Source organism: Python bivittatus, unplaced genomic scaffold, assembly GCF_059951505.1.
Source record: "Python bivittatus isolate LINGU-HERP-01145 unplaced genomic scaffold, Pbiv_v1 ctg000310_np1212, whole genome shotgun sequence".
In the NCBI taxonomy this organism is placed as follows: Eukaryota; Metazoa; Chordata; class Lepidosauria; order Squamata; family Pythonidae; genus Python; species Python bivittatus.
The window spans coordinates 7251072-7258849 of NW_028277054.1; positions in this window are offsets into that span (position 1 = coordinate 7251072).

Genomic DNA, 7778 nt, shown 5'->3' on the forward strand with positions numbered 1-7778 from the left:
CATAGTTGATTGTATTGAAGGCCACCTAGAAGTCAAGTAGAGCAAGGATGGATGCACTACCCTCATCCCGCTCCTGCCAGAGGTCGTCTAAAAGCATGACCAATGCTGTTTCAGTCCCATACCCATGCCTGAAATCAAACTGAAAGGAGTCCAGATAATCCACTTTATCCAGGATCCTCTGAAGCTACACAAGCACCCAAAGTGAAGGCTGGATACTGAATGAAAATTGTCTAGTACAGTTGGATCTAGTGAGGGTTTCTTGAGGAGGGGGCAAACCAATGCCTCTTTAAGGGGCAGAGGAGCCATCCCCTCTCTCAGAGAAGAATTTACCACTGCTAAAACCCGACCACACATCACCTCCCAGGAGGCCTTCGCCAGCCAGGAGGGACGTAAGTCTAATAAACAGGTGGCCAACCTCATAGTCATGAGGACCTCAGGCCCAACAGATTCAAACTCCTTCCAGATAACATGGCAGGACTGCACCTCAGGCATCCATCTGGGAGCGAATCTGAGCTATTTTGTCCAATAAATGCTCTACATGTTCCTATGCATGGCCCTATAGGTGCACCACAAGGTCCCCTCTACCCAAGAGGGCTCAGGTAACCCTAAACAAAGTTGCCAGTTGGCTATTCACAAATGCAATAAAGCCAGAAAAGTACTGATGCTTCGCCACCCTTACCTCCACAAGGTAGGCCTTAATAGCGGCTCTAACGCATGTTCAGTTGAGTTCATTCTTCACTGACCTCCAACGATGCTCCAAGCATCTCTTAGACCGCTTCATCTCCCTCAACTCTTCCATAAACCATGTAGAGTGACAGGCTCCATGAGAGGAGAGAGGCCACATGGGTAAAATATACATCACTGGATGCTGCAACAAAAGACATCACACATGTTAAAAAGAGGCAGGACTTCACTCCCATAGTCATGGGTTCCACCTTGACTTTTCTGATCCCCTTTCCTATGGAGGCCCCTGCAAACAGCTGACTGACAGCACAACAAGAGGTTTGGCTCTCCTCCCTTAGTTTCAACAAGGATGTACTACCTGATTGAGTCACATGTCATGCTAAACCAGAGATGGGCAAACCATAGCTAGCATGAAGCCCCTGAGACACTGAGCTCAAGGTGTCGTAAGATGGCCAATCTTTGCTGGCATTTTCTTTTTCTTTCTGTGAAATAAGTGTGGAAATTGGAGCTGGAGGTTCTCAGAGGCAAGCTACTTCCATTACCACCTAAAAAAAAAATGCTTTAAATCCTACAAAACTGATGGACCCAACTGGGTTTCAGAGGGAGCTTGGGGTTGTTCCGGGAAGTCTGCTGCATGGCCCAACCGAAGCCTTGGTGGCTGCATGGAACGAGAGCGTGGCCACGGCTTCGGATCGAATCGCACCTGAGCAGCCTCTCCGTGCCCATGGCTCCCATAGCTTTCCGTGGTATAAGGAAGAGCTGAGGAAGCTTAAGAGGGCTAAGAGATGCCTAGAGCGCCACTGGTGGAAGACGGGGAGCGAAGATGATCGAACACGAGCTAGAGCTGTGATTAGACCCTACCTCGTGGCAGTAAGGGCAGTGAAACGTAATTATTTCTCCACCTTTATTGCACCTGCAGATAGCTGCCAGCGGCCCTATTCTGGGTGACCTGGACCCTCCTCAGAGGGAGTAATTTGGGGATCTACCCTCAGGGCCATTGTGAGGAATATGCTGAGCATCTGGCAGGTAAAGTCACTCGCATCCGCTCTGCATTGAATGCCAGCCTTGATGCAAGGCCAGTGGGGGCTACTGGGGCTGAGTCTTGCATGGTTATCTGGGAGGAGTTCAAGCCCATTGAACCTAAGGAAGTGGACAGGGTTCTTGTGGCTCTTAGTTTGGCCACTTCTGTGTTAGATCTGTGCCCCTCCGGGCTGGTCAAGGCTGCCCGGGAGAGGACACGCAATTGGGTCTGGGCAGTAGTTTATTCCTCTTTGAGGGAGGGGGTGGTCTCACCAGCTCTTAAGAAGGCAGTGGTACACCCCCTCCTCAAAGGGCCATCGCTCAACCCAACTAATCTGGACAGTTTTCATCCAGTCTCCAGCCTCCCTGTTTTAGGGAAGACTGTTGAGAAAGTGGTCACGTGGCAGCTTCAAAGGGCTCTGGATGAAGCGGATTATCTGGACCCCTTTCAGTCAGGATTCAGGCTGGGATGTGAGACAGCATTGATCGCACTCTTGGATGACCTCTGGCGGGAGCAGGATGGGGGCAGTGCTTCGTTCCTTGCTCTTCTTGACCTCTCAGCCGCCTTCGATACCATGAATCATGGTATCCTTCTGGACCGGTTTCAGGAGTTGGGGGTGGGTGGCACTGTGTTGTGCTGGTTCTCCTCCTTCCTCTGGGGTTGGTAGGAGGGGAGAGGTCCAGTCCACAGCCCCTACTGTGTGGGGTGCCACAGGGTTCAGTTCTCTCGCCTGTCTTATTTAACATCTACATGAGGCCACTGGGTGAGGTGATCCAGCAGTTTGGGGTGAGGTATCATCAGTATGCTGAGGATACCCAGCTTTATATCTCCTCCCCAGGCTGTCTGAGTGATGCTGTGGATGTCCTGTCTCAGTGCCTGGAGGCTGTAGGGGCCTGGATGGGGCGCAATGGGCGTCAGCTCAACCCAAGCAAGACTGAGTGGCTTTGGGTGTTTGGGCCTTCCATCTTTGGTTATGGATGGGGTGGCTCTGCCCCAGATGGACCCGGTGCGCAATCTGGGGGTTCTCTAAGACTCACAGCTCCTGCTGGAAGAGCAGGTAGCAGCCGTGGCTAAGAGGGTCTTTGCGCACCTTTGGGTCGTGCATCAGTTGCACCCATTCCTGGACCGGGAAGCTGTACTCACTGTCACTCATGCCCTCGTGACCTCCCGTTTGGACTATTGCAATGTGCTCTACATGGGGCTGCCCTTGAAGAGCATTCAGAAGCTCAGCTGGTGCAGAATGCAGCTGCCCGGGTTATTAATAGTGTCACTTACTCAGCCCATGTAACACCATTGCTTCAGGAGCTGCACTGGTTGCCGGTGAGTTTCCGGGTACAATTCAAGGTGCTGGTTGTCACTATAAAGCCCTTCATGGATTGGGACTGGATTACCTTAGGGACCATCTTTTCCCAGTTGTTTCTACCCATCCAATTTGGTCCAGCAGGTTGGGCACGCTCTGAGTTTCATCAGCCAAGGAATGTCAGCTGGCACAGACCAGGAGACATGCCTTTTCTGCTGTGGTGCCTGCCCTCTGGAGCATCCTCCCTCCTGAGATGAGGATGGCCCGACCCTTTTGGCTTTTCGGAAGGCCTTGAAGACCTGGCTTGGTGCCCAGGCCTGGGGCCCTGAGCATGTGAAGGGCCCCATTTCATGGTTGTGCTAATACTGACCGTTTTTAAGATCTCTTGGCTGCATTTATATTCATATTTAATTTTTTGTATTGTTTTAAATGTTGTCTGTTTCTATTGTTGTTCGCCACCCGGAGTCCCTGGTCTGAGATGGGCGGCTATATAAATTGAGCAAACAAACAAAGCAAGCCCCAAGACATGGTGCTGAAAGTTGTTATTTTAAACATTTGTATACTGCCGCTCAGTTTATTTATATATTGATAAATGACGTGCCATCAAGTCGATGTTGATGCTTAGGAACCACATAGATAGATTTACTCCAGAAGGATTTGTCGCCAACCCGGTGTTTCAGGTCTTCCAACAGTGCAGCCACCATCACTGTAATTGAGTCCATCCACCTTGGTCATCCTCTTCTCTTCCCTTCTACTTTTCCCAACACTTTAAATTTCTGAAGAGGGCTACGTCTTCACATAATGTCTCCAAATTATGATCATTTGAGTCTGGCCGTTTGTGCTTCAAGTGAGAATTCTGGGATGATTTGTTTGATGATTAATCGGTTTGTTTCCTTAGCTGTCCATGGATTCTCAGGAGTCTTCTTCAACATCAAAGTTGAAAACCATCAAAGCTCTTCTTCTCCTGCTTCTGCAGAGCCCAACTGTCACTTCCATAGAGTGGCACAGGGAATACCATGACTTCCACTATTCTGATCTTTGTAGGTATAAGACACATCACATTTTCCAAAGTCTTCTCAGCTACTCTACCAAGTGCTGGTCTGTGGTACATGATTTGACTAATGGTTCCTTTACTGTTGATATTTGATCCTAAAAGGCAGAAGCTATCCACCACTTCAGTATCTTCCTGGTCAATTCTAAGGCTGGTTGCTGTATCTGTTGTCATTTATGCATATGCTTCATTTTAGTTCTATTTTTTTCACTGCACGCCTTGACTTTCATTGACAGACCTTGCAGATCATTGGCATTTTCAGCTATTAAATAGCGTTATTAGCATATTGCAGGTTGTTGATATTTCTTCCTCCAATTTTAAAACAACATTCATCTTCTTCAGCTTCTTTCAATATATATTCCACATATAGGTTGAATAAATAAGGGGATCATTCTTTCGCCCACCGGAGCCAATCTGTTCCATCATATTCTGTCCATACTATGGCTTCTTGACCTGGTATATAGGTCTTGCATGATGGATGGATGGATGGATGGATGGATGGATGGATGGATGGATGGACGGACAGACAGACCGATAGATATTCCAAAATAAGTTTTCAATAAAATTCAAACAATGTAACTTGTTTGAATTTTAAACCAATTTGTCAGCTATCTTAACAGTCAGTCAAAATAATGGATAAAGTCCACATTAAAACAATGTATTAAAATATACAAAATAAAATCAGCACTAACATAAACAATAAAGCAATAGTAGAATAAAAGCTGAATAGCAGAAAAAAACCTTTAAAATATCATAGCAGCTTAACATTTAATCAGCTACTTTGCCATCAAATTTTAAAAGTACAGGAAAAGGAAGAGAAATACTAAAGACAATCAGCCTGGTCCCTTCTCATGATTTCACTACCCTTCCAGTGACTTTGCCTAGACCCTCCCAAGCTCATCAGGAATGGGAATTGTAGTCGCCAACTCTGGGAAAGTTGCCCCACTCTGTATTAACCCATAATGTGGCTGCTTTAGTTTTGGATGAGCATGTTGTGTGAACCCAGTTATTGTAACTTACTCAAGAAAGGATGTTTATACAAAATAGGGCTGAATTCAAAGTGCAAACTGAATCTCTGGGTAATTGGACCCCTAGTACAAGATTCTTTGTGTTAACATCAGACTGTTTTGTGAATAGCCAGAGTGGTTTAATTATCACTGCCTATATTTGGACCACACTATTCAACAATTCCTCCTCAACAATAATACATTTGTTCAGGGTGGTTGTTGTTGTTTTTGTTTGTTTGTTTCTAAGAAATAAAGCAAGCATAGGATTGCAGCAAAGTGATTATGCCTAGGGAGATTTTCTTACCGGTGTAATTTTGATTCTAAACCACCACCACCCCACACTGAAACACTGCATCCTTTAAGATCCCAAATAAAGTGTGTGTGTGTGTGCGATGTTTCTTATTTCCCCACAAAAACAAAGTGCTATGGGTCAGAAAGGAGGGGATTTGTCTGGGTAGGCAGAAGAAAGACTCCTGTGCTGTTTCAATAGGAGCTAAAGGATGTAACACAGCCATACAAGAAGTACCAAAAGGGTTCTTGGAGCATTCTGTTGTGCTTATGCATATACAGGTAGTCCTCGTTTAGCAACCACATTTGGGACTGGCAACTCAGCCATTAAGCAAAGCAGTCACTAAGTGTCAGCCTTGTGAGGTAGTCCAAACAGGAAGCACACCCAGATGAATTAATTCTACTTTTTTGTAAGGTTACATTAACAGAATCTTGCAAGTCTGAAAGTACATTTCTCCCCCATTGCTTTTTCATCCCAAGAAACTAAGAAAGTTCCCTTCTGAGACATTGGCCTTGCCTCATTCCTGCTGTGGGCTAAGCTGCCTCTTATCTGACTGTTCCACTGGCTGCAGCTCTTCCCCCTGCCTCCCAAAATCATTCCCACATACCATTACATCAAGTGAAATCATGATTGTCCTTATGATCTTACTTCAACTTTCCTTTGCTCTACAGACCTGCAAAGGTCATAAATGTGAGGACTGGTCACAAAGTTACTTTTTCATCACTGTCGTAACTGTGAATAGTCATTAAATGAGGTAGTCGCTAAACAAGGACTACCTGTATTTCTCTTCTGCATTTCATTACTTGGTGACACTGTTTAACTTTCTGGTTAGGAGTGTCTGCAAGGATGGGGGTCAATCATTCAAGCATGGGAGTCAAGCATGAGATCAAAACCCTACCCCTTTTTTTATGTGTGTTGAATTTTTGACTTCTGATCTTGACTTTTTTGATACACACACACACCACCCCCTGCAAACTCCCTTGTTTCTGGTGTACCAAGAAGAAAAGACTCTCTAAGCAATGCGCAAATTAGGGGGGAGACAGAGGAGGGCTATCTATCCCTCTCTTTTTCTGTCCTTCCATTCAGGAGGATATGGAATCTTGTAGCTGTCAAGGATGGCCTGGTGTGTTTCATTCTAAGCCTGCATCTCCCTCCCACTGCCTTCTTCAAGTATGTTCCTGAATGTCCCTTTTTTTTGGCAGTACAAAACCGTGAGACTGAGTTGAGCCAGGATAGGCTGCGGGGGGAGTCCATAAAGGCAAGATGCCATCCACAAGGTGAGATCGAAGCCCCTTTTGAAATGTGTTGTGAGCAATGTGTGTATTAAAGAATGAGGCTGCAATCACATGGATGCCCCACTTCAGATGTAGTTCCCAAAAGGTGCTCTGGAACACATAGGAATTTGGATATGGCCACCTGCTTTAAGTTAAGGCAAGGCTAATACAGTACTGACCTTTGATATTTAAGATTTACCCTTTCCTCCCTTAACAGAATCCACAACTGGGTTTTCTTACCCTGCTGAACCCTCAGACAATTTGCTTCCTTTCAGATAAGCTCAACCAGCCACCATGGTTGAAAAAACAGGTCTTAGCATGTTGCATGAAACAGATCCCTATGGTTCATTCAACAAAACATTGTTAAAGCAAACAGTGATTTGCTGAGTATATGCATCTAACCAAACTGATTTGATAGTGAGTTATCTATCTTGCTGACAGCATAGTTATGTTCTAATAGCTGGCTTTATGACTCAGGTTAAATCATGTAGCAAGCATTCTGTAAAGAGCGTATGCTGGCTGTTCTTGTGAAACTATCAGTTGGTTATATAGATGGAGAATGGTCTGCTAGTATATGGTGCAAATGCAAGTTACCCAAGGAGTGCCACAGGATGAGGAAAACAACCCCAGTTCTACTCACTGGAAGACACGTAGGATGATTCCTTATGAAATCCTTAGGGAATGCAAATAACTGGAGCCAACCACTTGGAAAACAATGGGTGGTTATTGTGGTGCAAGGATCTTGACTCATCCCTCCCAGGTGGAGGGGAGGGGTGTATCTCTCTCTCTCTCTGGCCTGGAAGCCAGGTCAGGTTGGAAAACCATTATCGGCATCTCTGTGGATGGTAGACATTGTACAGAGGACAACAAAGATAAATAAAGCACCCACCACACAATGGCCTTTGTCCAGAGACAGAAACATCCTGTTGTATTTTTCCTCATTGTCTCATCTTAGAAACCACACCCAAATGCAAAGGGACAATGTAACAGGGATTTCAGTGACGCAAAAAAGAACATTAACTTGTAAATAACTTTGGCATCCAATAATCAAGTTGGATACCAGAAGCCTTGTCTTTCAGCCACCCAAATCGGTCTGGATCAATTTTCTCTCCAAAACTGGGAAGCATCAAAAAGCCCCCTAACTCTGCAGAG